The 12630-nt window shown below is 54.6% G+C and overlaps 1 protein-coding gene across 5 annotated transcripts in view; it reads left to right on the top strand.

Annotated features, from left to right (window-relative positions):
- Positions 1-8187: 8187 nt before the first annotated feature.
- The window catches only part of CYRIB (CYFIP related Rac1 interactor B), a 147877-nt gene continuing 143434 nt past the window's right edge, over positions 8188-12630 (top strand). For 2 of the 5 annotated variants that reach the window (XM_077847251.1, XM_077847255.1), the window contains exon 1: positions 10145-10261. The gene's annotated coding sequence lies outside the window, so the exon portion shown is untranslated. Of the gene's footprint in view, positions 8293-10142; positions 10262-12630 lie in introns of those variants that run through there. The other 3 variants (XM_077847260.1, XM_077847253.1, XM_077847258.1) reach the window with 3 other exon arrangements.

Genomic DNA, 12630 nt, shown 5'->3' with positions numbered 1-12630 from the left:
TTATTCATGAGAGACACTGACAGAGAGGCAAAGACACAGGCAGAGGGAGAAGCAGGCTCCATGCAGGGAGCCCGATGTGGGACTCGATCCGGGGACCACAGGATCACGCCCTGAGCTGAAGGCAGATGCTCAACTACTGAGCCACTCGGGTGTCTCAAAAGGTGAATTTTCTAGAGTGACTTTTGGTAATAGTAGTGGGATTAACCATAGGTTTATAGCCTAGAGACCAGGTTCAAGTCGGTTTCCTGCTACTAAATTAAATGACTTTGGGCATGCCACTTTGACTTTGTTTTCTGGCAGATGGCAGTCATAGCACCATGCGTACAGGCCTCCACCACCGTGGCCGTCACAGGTGACATGCCCATCCCAGTGCTGGCAGCTGTGGGGGACCTTGCCCAGCTGCTCGGAGCTGCCTGCCACAGCAAATGCTGGGTGAGAGGGAGGGCGAGGCTTGCTGTCGAGCCCAGTGTTTCTCACACTGACCATGCCTTAGACCCACTCAGCAAAGGTGATCAACATGCAGGTTCCAGGGCCCTATCAGACTAGACTAGATGGGGTGAGGTCTGGAAATCTGTATTTTCAGCAACTCCTCTAGAAGACCCTGATGCAAGTGGCTCTGGGACCCTGCTTTAAGGAAAACTTAATTTGTCATCTCTAGAATGGGAATAATGATAAAACTCCAGTGTTATGAGCATTACATGATATTAATTTTATAATAAAAATTGGGGGGTGGGGCACCTGCATAAGTCAGTTAAGCATCTGCCTTCAGCTCAGGTCATGACCTCAGGGCCCTGGGATCAAGCCCCACATCGGGCTCCCTGCTCCGTGGGGACTCTGCTTCTCCTTCTCCCTCTATCTGCTACTTCCCTTGCTTGTGCTCTGTGTGTGTGTGTGTGTGTGTGTGTGTGAAATAAATAAATAAAATCCTAAAATATTTTTTTTAAGAAGAACATAACAAAAAAAAAAAAAAAAGAAGAAGAAGAACATAACATTGAAAGTCTGGAGAGCTGGGCTTTAGTCTCTAACTTGCTCTGTGACCTTCTGCAAGTCACTCAACCTCTCCGTGATTCAGTTTCCTCACATGCAAAGGGAAAGGAATAGTGTTGCTTTACATTCATCCTGGGATTGTTAAGTGACATCACAGGAGACCATGGCTATGAAAATCCTTTGAAATGTAGGAAGTGCTGATCTTCTGAAATATGGTCCCATGGAAAATGGAAGTAGAGCCGCCAAGCAAGCTGGCAGATGTGAAAGGCATCCCGGAGGCAGCCAGGACTTCAGGGAGAGAGGGAGGTGAAGGGGTCTTGATTGGGTGCAGGCCAGGGGGGCATCCTTGGAAAGGCAGGGAATGTTCTAGGCATGGGTCCAAAGAGGCCAGGGAGACGGAGGGAGCTTTCCAGGTGAGGCAGGAGACTTCCATACCACAGGGAGAATGGAGAGACCAGAAGAGCCACAGCAGTAAAGTGGGGGCAGCGAGAATCACAGTATCCACACGGAGGCATCTAGAGCAGTGACTTGGAACTAAAACAGAAAAAATCCCACATGACTGAAGCACATGGATAAGGTTACCATGTATGTAAAGGTTAAAAACACGTAAAGCAATATTTCATGTCTCTTTTGTAAGTGCATATATATGCAGGTGTGGTAAGAGTATACATGTGTTTAGCAAGCGCTTGTACAGGCTTTTAAGGCCCCAGACACTATTCTAGGTGCTTTTTTGAGAGAGAGAGAGAAAGAGAGACGGCGTGCGTGAGTGGGGGTGGGGAAGGGCAGAGGGAGATGGAGAGAATCCTGCACAGGCTCCACGCTCAGCACAGAGTCCGACACAGGGCTCGATCCCAGGACCCTGAGATCGTGACCTGAGCGGCAACCAAGAGTCTGACACTTCACCCACGGAGCCACCCAGGGACCCTATTCTAGGTGTTTTAGAAACAGTTCATTTACCCCTGAAAACATGCTAAGATAAGCTACTATTCATGTTCCCAGTCTGCGGGTGAGGACCCTGCGGGCCCCCGAGATGGGGGGTAATTAATGAGTCAAAGGCTCACAGCAGGTGGCGGCAGAAGCTGGTTTCCCTTGGGTCACCGTGGGTCCAGAATCCATGCTCCCAACCACCGTGCTGGCTCTCGGTGACAAAGACAGAGACTAATGTCAGGACAGAGGATCCCAGGGAGGAGGAGGAGGGACGGAAGGGTGTACAGAGAGCTCCAACTCTCTGAGGTTTGGGGCTTTTCTTTCTTTCTTTCTTTCTTTCTTTCTTTCTTTCTTTCTTTCTTTCTTTCTTTCTTTCTTTCTTTTCTTTCTTTCTTTCTTTCTTTCTTTCTTTCTTTCTTTTTCTTTCTTTCTTTCTTTCCTCCTTTTTTTTTTTTTTTTTTAATGAATCTGAACAAATATGACTATCGGTTTGCTGGTGTTGCCATAACAAAGGACCGAAGACTCAGTGGCTTCAACCATAGAAATGTATGTTCTCACAATTCCCAGAGGCTGGAAGTCCAGGCTCGGGGGGTCGGCAGGGACGGCTCCTTCTCAGCCCCTCTCCCTGACTGGAGGATGAAGACCTACACGCAGCCTGCACTCTGTCCACGGCTGCGTCCTAATTGCCCCTATAAGGATGCCGTTCACAGCAGATTGGAGCCCATCCCTGTGGCCTCGTTTTAGCATAATCACCTCCCTGAAGACCCTGTCTCCAAATACAATCACAGTCTCAGGTACTGGGGGTTAAGATTTCAGTATATGAATGTGGGGGGCGGGGGGTGGGCAAACTTCAGCCTACAGATCCTGGTCAGATAACGAGACGTGGCGGGCTGGTGGCAGGCACATGGGTCCCGTGCTCTACACGGTTTTGTATGCATAAAAGGTCCCCTAATAAAAAAGCCAGCGGGACTCATTACGATGCCACCCCTGGTAAGGAGGAGGCCCCCAGCTGGGAGGCAGAAGAGTCCAGGAGAAAGGAGGTGGCCCCGCGCCCTCTCAGGCTGCACACTCAAAGCCCTTGAGGCACTCGGGAGCGTTCTGACATCGCAGCCGCACCCAGAATCCATGAACTCAGAACCTTGGTGAGGCTCATGCACCAGAGGACAAACGGGTTCCCCAGGTGCTTGGAATACACACCCGCACCCCGGCTGAGAACCACTGCTCCAGCTGGCTTCGGCGGAATCACCTGGAGGGCTTGTGAAGCCCAGGGTGCTGGGCCCCACCTCTGAGTCTGGGACAGGGCTGAGGCTTTCCTGTTCTTTTTTTTTTTTTTTTTTTTTAAGATTTTATTGATTTATTCATGTGAGACACACAGAGAGGCAGAGACATAGCAGAGAGAGAAGCAGGCTCCCTGCGGGGAGCCCCGATGTGGGACTCTATCCCGGTTCTCCAGGATCACGCCCTGGGTTGAAGGCAGCACTAAACCGCTGAGCCACCCGGGCTGCCCGGGCTTTCCTGTTCTAATTGGTTCTCGGTGCTGCTGATGCTGCGGATCCAAAGACCAGACCCAGAGAACACCGCTCTGAGTGGGTGCACGCTCGCAACCTGCAGGCAGGCACCTGTCGTTTGATGAGCACAGGGTTTGGTGAAGACTGGAATGTGGATGCCTGAGGGTGGCGTACATGCTGTCCCCATCACCAGTCTCCACAGCTCCCTAGCGCTTGCTTGGGCGGACTTCTCTGCGGAGGGTGAGGGTCTACAGGGACTCTCCACTCCGTGGTGGACGTGTCAGGCAAGGTCAGGGACCCTTTGCTCAATGACATCAGTATCCTTTCCCCGCTTGTCCATTCATTCGGTATTTAGCACACGTGTATTTAGCACTTATTATGTTTTGGGTACCGTGCTAAGGGCTGGGCCCACGGTGCTGAATAAGACCTAGTATCTGGCCTGGAGGAAACGACACTGAAGGAGAACCAGTAGTTCTCTCTCCTGTGTGGGTTCCAGGCTGTCAGTGTGTGCCAGGCCTATTGTTTAAACCTCTGTGGGATTGACAGCCTTGCACATCAGTGAATAAAGAAGCGAGCTTCAACAAGGTAGATACAGTGTGATCGCAAGTATATTAAAATGCATTTTAAAAGGAGAGGGAGGGGCACCTGGGTGGTTCAGTTGGTTAAGCGTCTGCCTTTGGCTCAAGTCATGATCCCAGGATTGAGCACCAAGTCAGGCTCTGTGCTCAAGGGGGAGCCTGCTTCTCCCTCTCCCTCTGCCCCATGCTCTGCTTGTGCCCCTCCCTCTCAAATAAATAAATAAATAAATAAATAAATAAATAAATAAATAAAATCTTAAAAAGATAAAAAGAGATAATACATGAAGTTGTTAAGAACAGTTGACCCTGGAAGGACCATAATGGATGGGTTTTGCTTGCTTTCTCATACTTTTCTCATGCGATGTTTCTAGAATTAGCATCATTACTTTCATAGTTAGAAAGAATAACTCATATAAACACCCACCCCTCCCTGTGTGTGTGTGTGTGCACGCGAGTGTCAGCACATCTGTGCCTGTGGTCCAGGGTGGAGAGACGTTTTATGCTTAGAGACATGACTCACATTCAATTGAGTGAATGGTTTTATTTCAGTGCCATCAGAGGGGGGACATTTGATTCCTCCCCTCGCTGATGCAAGATCACCCCTCCACATAACTAATTTTTTCTGGCCAATTCAAGTTGGCCCATTCGCAAGCCAATTCCTCTGAAGGTAACTGCTTTTCAGGGATGCCTCCACGACAGATCACATTTCCTGGCTTTTCGGGAGACTCAGGCTCTGGGAGGTTGGGAAAGGCTGCTCACCCCCTCCCTAGATGACCCCAGGAAATGTGCTGTGTTCTCAGTGGTAACTCTCACTTTCTAATGTACAGTGACAGTGGCCATACATCCTCTCCTCTCACCTCCCCGTAGTCGTTGGAGGAGACCCGGAGGCGTGGAGAGGAAGGGGGCCTGGCTCTCCCTGCTTCAGTCCCCTTTGGGCTGCTGACCACACACTGCGTACCAGGCACATGCAAAATTCATTTGTGTAGTTCCAAGTCATCAGAGTCTAGGTGACGGTTTCTAGAGCTCCCCCAAAGATGTGTTTGGCTTGTCTTTGGCTTGCTTTCCCCCACAGACACATGTTTTGGAAAATTTTGTGTGCCATATAGTGACAACGACAAACTGCCACCGGTTTTGCACGTTCCAGGTGAAATTCTACTTACACGATCCCTTTCAGTCTGCACAGCAATGCTGTCTGTGGCGGAGAGGTCACTGCCCCCCATTTTATGAAAGCAGGACACATGAGACACAGAGAGGCTACTTACTTTCCCCAGGGCCCTGCAGCTGCTCAGAGCTAGGACTTGAACTCAGGCCCCTCAAACTGGGCCCAGAGCTTTTCCACTATGCCACAATCTTTTTCCTGAGACAGAAATTAAGTTATAATAATAATAATATCAAAACTGCATCATTCAATACGAATTCCTCTTACTTTCAATTGGTAAAGAATCATTTACATAAGCTGGCTGCTGGGAAGGAGTTCTAGTACCCAGTTGCTGGGATTTTGACATTCACTTCATTGGTGGCACCCGATTGTGGACATTGTGAAATGTTGAAAATACTCTAATGGCTTTGCTCACCAGTCCCAACCCCACCAGGTTTTCCTTCCTTCCCTCCTTCCTCCCTCAACCCCCTTCCTTTTTTTTTTTTTTTTTTAATATTTTATTTATTTATGATAGTCACAGAGAGAGAGAGAGAGAGAGGCAGAGACACAGGCAGAGGGAGAAGCAGGCTCCATGCACCGGGAGCCCGACGTGGGATTCGATCCTGGGTCTCCAGGATCGTGCCCTGGGCCAAAGGCAGGCGCCAAACCGCTGCGCCACCCAGGGATCCCAACCCCCTTCCTTTTTTAAATTCAGGTGAAAATCTTGTAATCTATAGCTAACCATTTTGAAATGATCAATTAGTGGCATTTATTACATTCACTATGTTGTACAACCACGGCCTCGACTTAGTTCCACAATTTTCATCACCCCAAAAGAAAGTGGGTGTCTGTTAAGCAATTACTGCCCGATTTCCCTGTCCCTGGAAACCATCACTCGCTAGCTTTTTTTTTTTTTTTAAGATTTTATTTATTTATTCATGAGAGACAGAGAGAGAGAGAGAGAGAGAGGCAGAGACACAGGCAGAGGGAGAAGCAGGCTCCACGCAGGGAACCCGATGTGGGACTCGATCCTGGATCCTGGGATCACACCCTGAGCCAAAGGCAGACACCCAACCACGAAGCCACCCAGGCATCCCACTCACTAGCTTTTGGAGGCTGCTCTGGGTTCCCAGGTTAAGATGCCTGTTCCAGCCTTGGGGGCCAGTGGAATCCTCCAACCCGAAGGGGCTCTCTGAGCCACCTACCTGCAAGCCCCCTTCCACTTGGCCCTCACGAAATTCCAGGACAAGAGCTCCAGTGGCTTTGGGCTGTGAGTCTCCTCCCTTACGTCTGCTGGTTCTGAATGGCCAGAGGTACAGGAACCCTGACAACAGGGTACGCAAAGTATCACTGAATTTGCTTTACCGCGTGGGATGTGGAACCTCCTTAACGGCAAAGTACTAACCAGCAGGACAAACCAGTGCTCTCTCGTCTCCTAACTTCCAACTTCTGTTGCCTTCCACGCATAACATCATTCACTCTGGTGAAAAGGCAAATGCTCAGCAGGGAAAGGCATATTTTTGAAGGGCTTTTGCATATACGAGGGAAAGAGCCAGCAACTTTGCTTGAAAGATGTGTGGACAGCATGTGCTGTGGGAGAATAGGATTCGGAGATTGCAAGTAAAATGTGCATGCTGTTTTACAGCCTAGAAAGCATTAAAAATTCATGATCTCACATACTCTTCTCAACCACAGAAGATAGTGTTTTTATTCCCATTTTACAGATGAGGAAACGAGTCAGAAGGTAAATGATGCCCAAAGCTGCACAGCTGGGAATTGTAGGCTAGCCTTCCCGACCCCCCAAATCAATACTCCTTACAGGACACCAAATATCATGGACTGAATGTTTGTGCTTCTCCCCGATTCCTATGTTGAAACCTAATCCCCAGTGGGATGGTGGTGGAGGTGGAGCCTTCGGGAGTGATTGGGTCCTGAGGGTGGAGCCTTCATAAATGGGATGAGTGCCCTTGTGACAGAGACCCTGGAGGGCTCCCTCCCTTCTTCGGTCACCGTCAGGAGGGCACACCGAAGAAGGCTAGGAACCAGACAGTGGACCCTCCCTCACCAGCCACCAACGATGGAGGGGCCTTCATCTTGGGCTTTCCCAGCCTCCAGAACCATGAGAAATAAATGTCATGCAAGCCACCCAGACTCTGGTGTTTTGTTGCAGCAGCCCCAACAGCCCAAGGCCCTGGGCTTCAACCTGTCACTGCCTGGGTTGATACCCCAGGGGCACAGAGCAGGCCACTGCAGGGGTGGATCGCCATAGGTACTTCCCAGGCATTATCCCCAGGATATAATGCTTGAATTTGTCAAATCTATCAGGACCTGATTGGGTGAGCAAGATCAGAGGCCCAGAATCATCCTCTTAGCCTCACTGTATCCACTGAGTGGAAACTCATAAGCACGAGTCGGACTCTTCATCTCGGACATCTCTGAATTCAGTGGAGTGCAGGGTAAGCGTGATCCAGCCCCTGCACACCTTCACCTTTTCTTCCCTGCTTCCCAACCCTCTACATTTACCCTCTGTGTTACATTCGCTCCGAACTGTTTGCAGTTCCCAAGCATGCCAGAAAGGTCTTTACCCCTTTGTCTTTCACAATTATTGTGAGGATAATTACAAGAATGCTGAGAGGGGCTCTTCTGGGTCTTACTAATGGGTTAGGTTCTACACATGCATTGTTTCATTTAATCCCCCACCACAACCTAATGAAGCCTATGGTCATTCCCATTTAATAAATAAGCAAACCGAGGTTTGGAGTGAAGAGCTGAGCCTTGGAGCCAGACAATCTGGGTTCATGCCCAGCTCCACCGCTAGCTATCTAATTAGTCTGACCTTGGGCAGATTCCAACTCTCTCCCGGCTCTGGTATCTTGCATAACACCGAGCATGATGAACCTGCCTCGTGGGGCTGTTCTGAGAATTAAATTAGATGGGCACAGCGTTTGGCAACCGGTTAGAACTTCAAAAATGTTCGGAATTCTTAATGCCCACTTTGTAAGTGGCCAAGAAAGAAATGGACTCGGCTCAGCTCAGCTTCCAACTCCTCTGCTCCTCACGTTCCTAGTTCAAGACCCAGCTGGGTTGCCTCCTCTCCACCAGGGCGAGGTGGCCCACAGGTCCTCTCTTTAGAGATAAGGGCACTGACGCTCAGGTAAGCTTCCACGTGCTTCTTTTTCACTTTGTCCAAATGTCTCTCGGGACTTTTAGGAAGAGTTTTAGGATCTCTTCTGCCCTCTCTGGGGCTCCCTCCTTGCCAAGTTGAATAGACACCCTTCCCCCTCGGTCTCCTCTGCGCCCTGTCATCTGGGCTGCTTTCCTGCAGATAGAAGGCCGGGAGCCCCTTGCAAGTCCTGTTGGAATCGGATCTTGGGGTGGGGGGACAGCTCCTAGCACTGGGCCTGGGTAAGAGGAAGGCTTTAGATATCTTTGTACAAGAAGCCCACCGGTCATAATTAGGTAAGTCAACACTTGATATTATTTGGGCACATCCCAGCCCCCAACTCATCCAGGATAGCTGGAGGTGGAGGGTGGAAGGACACTGAAGGCTTTGGGTGTAACTCTGGATGCCCTGCTAGAGGTCAGCAGAAAGATACTTTAAAGAACATGGTCTATATTCCCGAGAAATGCGGTGGAATTTCAAGACAATGATAGGATGGGCTTGGCGGCCGGGGAGCAAGGCAGAGGGAAGATGGTCAGTGCAGCTCCCCAGGCATGTTGCGCTGTTACATGGGGGAAATGTATTCTGTGCCATTACAGACACTGGGAATGATGGGGTCTCCCCACCCCCGACGCTGTTCCCATTCAGAGCTTTCTGTCTGGGAATCTCTGTACTAAGTCCTTGGAGAGCCAGTCATGATGGCACAGGCGCCCCCCCCTCTCCCCCTGCCCCTGCTTTATTTTTCCCCCTAGCACTTAGCTTCACCAGACACATCAGATAGTTACTGATTGCAGTCCTCCCTGCCTCCCAGGCCAGAATTTTTTTGGGTGGGTGGTTGGGTGTGTGTTCCCAGCCGGGTCCCCCAAGGCCTAGATCAGTCCCCGGCACTTAGTAGGTCCTCAATAAATAATCTGTGGACGGTGCGGGTGAAGGTTGGGACCCCGCAGCGAGGCGGGCCTGGCGGGGCGCAGGGGAGGGGGGAGCCGAGCCAGGCCAGGACCCTCGCGCTGGAGCTGGGGCCCGGGCGCACAGGCTGTAACCTGGGTTCAGCCCTGCGCCTCCGGGGGCTGGGGTTCCCCCAGTCTGGGCCGGGGGGGGGGGGCGTCGAGCGCCCCCCAGCCCTGCTCCCCGCCCGGCCAGCGCGCCCCTGCGGCGGCTCCCCCGCCAGGCAGCCGGGACTCGCCCAAGGTCACCCCGCCGCGGCTCCCCCTGCGCCTCCCGGGGCGGGGGTTCCCCGGGTCTGGGCCTGGAGTGGAGCGCCCCCGCCCCGGCTCCCCTTCCCTCCCCTCCCCCCTCCCCGCCAGCGCGCCCCTGCAGCGGCCCCCCCGCCAGGCAGCCGGGACTCGCCCAAGGTCACCCCGCCGCGGCTCCCCCTGCGGCCCCCGGGGCTGGGGTCCCCCGGGTCTGAGCGCCCCCGCCCCGGCTCCCCTCCCCTCCCCGCCCCGCCCCGCCCCGCCAGCCGGCCGCGACTCGCCCAAGGTCACCCCGCCGCGCCCCCCTGCGGCCCCCGGCCCCGCCGCGGGTTTTGGGGTGGGGGCCGGCGCGGGGCGGTCCCGGGGCGCCGCGCGCGCTGACGCGGGGCCCGCGGTGCGGCGGGGCCGGGGCGGGGGGAGGCGGCGTCGGCGAGCGTCTCCTTTTGTGCGAGCGCCCGCGGCTCGGCTGCGCGAAGGTAAACAGCGCTTCCTCTTCCTCCTCGAGGCGTCTCTTCCTTTTATAGTTATTTCTCGCCTGGCGCTCCCCGGGGCGCCGCCGCCGCTCGCTCCTGCTGCCGCTGCCGCTGCCGCTGCCGCTGCCGCCGCGGCGGGGGCCGCTCGCGAACCTGTGGCGGTGACGTGAGACCCGCCGACCCGGAAACGGCGGCGGCGCCCGAGGCTCCGAGGCTGCGAGGCTGCGAGGCTCCGAGGCTCCCGCTGCAGCGCCCGCGCCCCGCGCCCCGCGCCCCTCGCCGCTCGCCGGCCGCCAGGTAGGTGCCGGGGCCCCGCCGCCCCCCCCAGCGCGCCCAGCTCGCCCGCGCGCCCCCGGAGCCGCCTGCGCCCGGCGCGGGTGCGGGTGCGGGAGCGGGTGCGGGTGCAGAGGCGCGGGGGGCGGGGGCGGGGGCGGGGGCGTGCACGCAGCTGCGGGGAGCGCGCGGCGGGAGGGGGCGCTCGGGGTGGCCCCCCGCCCCCCAGCGCCGGGAGCCAGGTGAGGGTGCAGGGTCCGCTCCGGCCCCGCGCACTGCAGCCCCCGGGCAACTCGCAGCGGCGGCTGGAGATGCAGGCGCTTCGAATAGAGGAACTAAAGCGGGGGGGGGGGGGGGGGGGGGCTGCTGAGCAAAATCTCCAATGGCCTCAAGACTTCCTCCTGGGGTAACCACCCGCCTGTGTTTAGAGAGCACTTCCTCTTTGCCCTTTATCTTTTTTTCATCATCTTTTTCTTTTCTTTTCTCTTCTTTTTTTTTAAATGGAAGTTCAGGGCCATCGGGTGGATGCCCTTGCAGCCTGCAGGGCTTTCCTGGGGCTGCGCGCACACAGCGTGGGTCTCGAACCTGAGTGTTGAGGGTGGGAGGAAAGAGGAACCGAGGCCGAGGACTTCCCGGGTCGGAGGAGGGGGCGGCGGCTCGGATCCCCACCCTGCTGCAAGAAATGGAGCCGGTGGGGGAGGGGCTGAGCGGGAAGGAGGCACCGCTGGGGAGTGTCACGTGGACTTTGCACCTCTGCTTGATTGCTGGCCCTGCCACCTTCCCAGCTGTGTGACCTTGGACGAGCCGCTTACCCTCTCTGGGTGGTGGAGGGCTGTCTGTAAAATGGGTACTTTGAGGAGGGCCTAGGGAAAGTGAGCGTGGATTTCCTGGCCTGGAGGGGGCGCAGTCATGGAAAGAGTCATTGTCACTGGCCTCCCCTCCAATTTTTGCATCTCCACCGCCTACACAGGGTCCCTGGCTGGTCCCTGGCCGCATGGGAGGCTCTGGGTAGATATTTGCGGAATGACGACCTGGCTCGTGAATTTTGAGAAATGAGTGGGGGTGGGTCTGCATTTTGGCTTCCTTGCCCGGGAACATCCATCCCACAATCCCCAGAGAGCCACATTTTGCCACCTGGGATCTGTGTAATCCATCCCCTCCCCGAGGCGGATTATCTTGTGAAAATATTGATTCCTTGTGAGAAGGAGCTTAAACTCTGACTTTGAGCTTCTCCTATTCCTGAAAGATTGCATTCTGTGGAAATGAAAAGGAAGCATCATTTTGATTGCCACCGCCAGATGACTGTCCGAGGAGGGTTGCCAGGGCTCACAGCTGGGCTGTTTTCCCAGACTTGGGGGGGTTCCTGTAAACACGGAGGCAGCTGGGGGAGTGGTGGCTTTCTTCCTCGGAGGGGCGTGCAGGAGTGGTTTGCGGGCCTGAGCTTTCTTCCTGGGGAGGCATGTTGGAGTTCACATTTTCCAGATCTTGCTAGACTTTTGGCACGGGGAGGAGCAGTGTGTGTGCTGGAAGAGAGACACTGGGTTGGGTTAAGGCGAGGGGTCGGTGGGTGGGGGACCTTGGAAATGGCCTTCAGTTAAAGGTGTCTGCACTTCACTTTGGTGGGAGATTTTCAAGTAATTTTGGCTTTCCTTGACAGCCGTCCTTTCTATCTCAGCTCCCAAAGCCTTCTGTGCGCCTCTTGTAGGATCTTAGCTGTGGGTTTGTTTTTTTTTCCCTCACATCCGGAGGGCAGGAGGTGAGCCTGGGTGCTACTATTATTGTAGGAGCAATCGCAGGCACCTTCACGCACCAGCCGCCCGCAGTTTGACACGTGCAGGTGCATTTTTAAGATGCAGAGATTGGTCACGGTTACCTGCGAAGCAGAGGTTTTGTTCTAATTTTACAAGACTTGGAGCGAGTGTGGGACTTGGCCCCCAGACCCTCCTCCAGGAGGTGGCGGGTACGGGATCCTCACCCGGCTTCCACGCGCAGCCGTGCTCCCCCTCCGCCCCGTGGGCTCTGCTCCCTTGGCGGTCCCCTGGCACCTGGCAGGCTGTCCGGCATATGCTTGGGGCCACGTCTTGTGACCGATGCACCAGAGCAAGATACTCTCTCCTCCGCCCTTTACGGAGGTACGGTCGCCGGTCCGCACCTCAAGGGCAGGGCCCTGGCCTGCGGGTGACCTTGACCCTGGCCTGCGCATGACCTTGAAAGGTCCTCCCCGGTGCATCTCGATTCCCGGGTCTGGAATCCCCGTCTCTGACAGCTCTTACTTTGGGATGCAGACACCGTGACAGGAGGGACTCTTGAGAGGACGCCCGTGCCAAGAGATGGTGGCCTCGTGCTCAGCGTTGCTGCCACCTCCCCGCGTGCAGGAACCCCTGTCCCGTGGC

This window comes from Canis aureus, chromosome 14, assembly GCF_053574225.1.
Source record: "Canis aureus isolate CA01 chromosome 14, VMU_Caureus_v.1.0, whole genome shotgun sequence".
Lineage (NCBI taxonomy): Eukaryota > Metazoa > Chordata > Mammalia > Carnivora > Canidae > Canis > Canis aureus.
The sequence above is the reverse complement of the archived record's forward strand: the minus strand, read 5'-3'. Positions and strand labels throughout refer to the sequence as shown.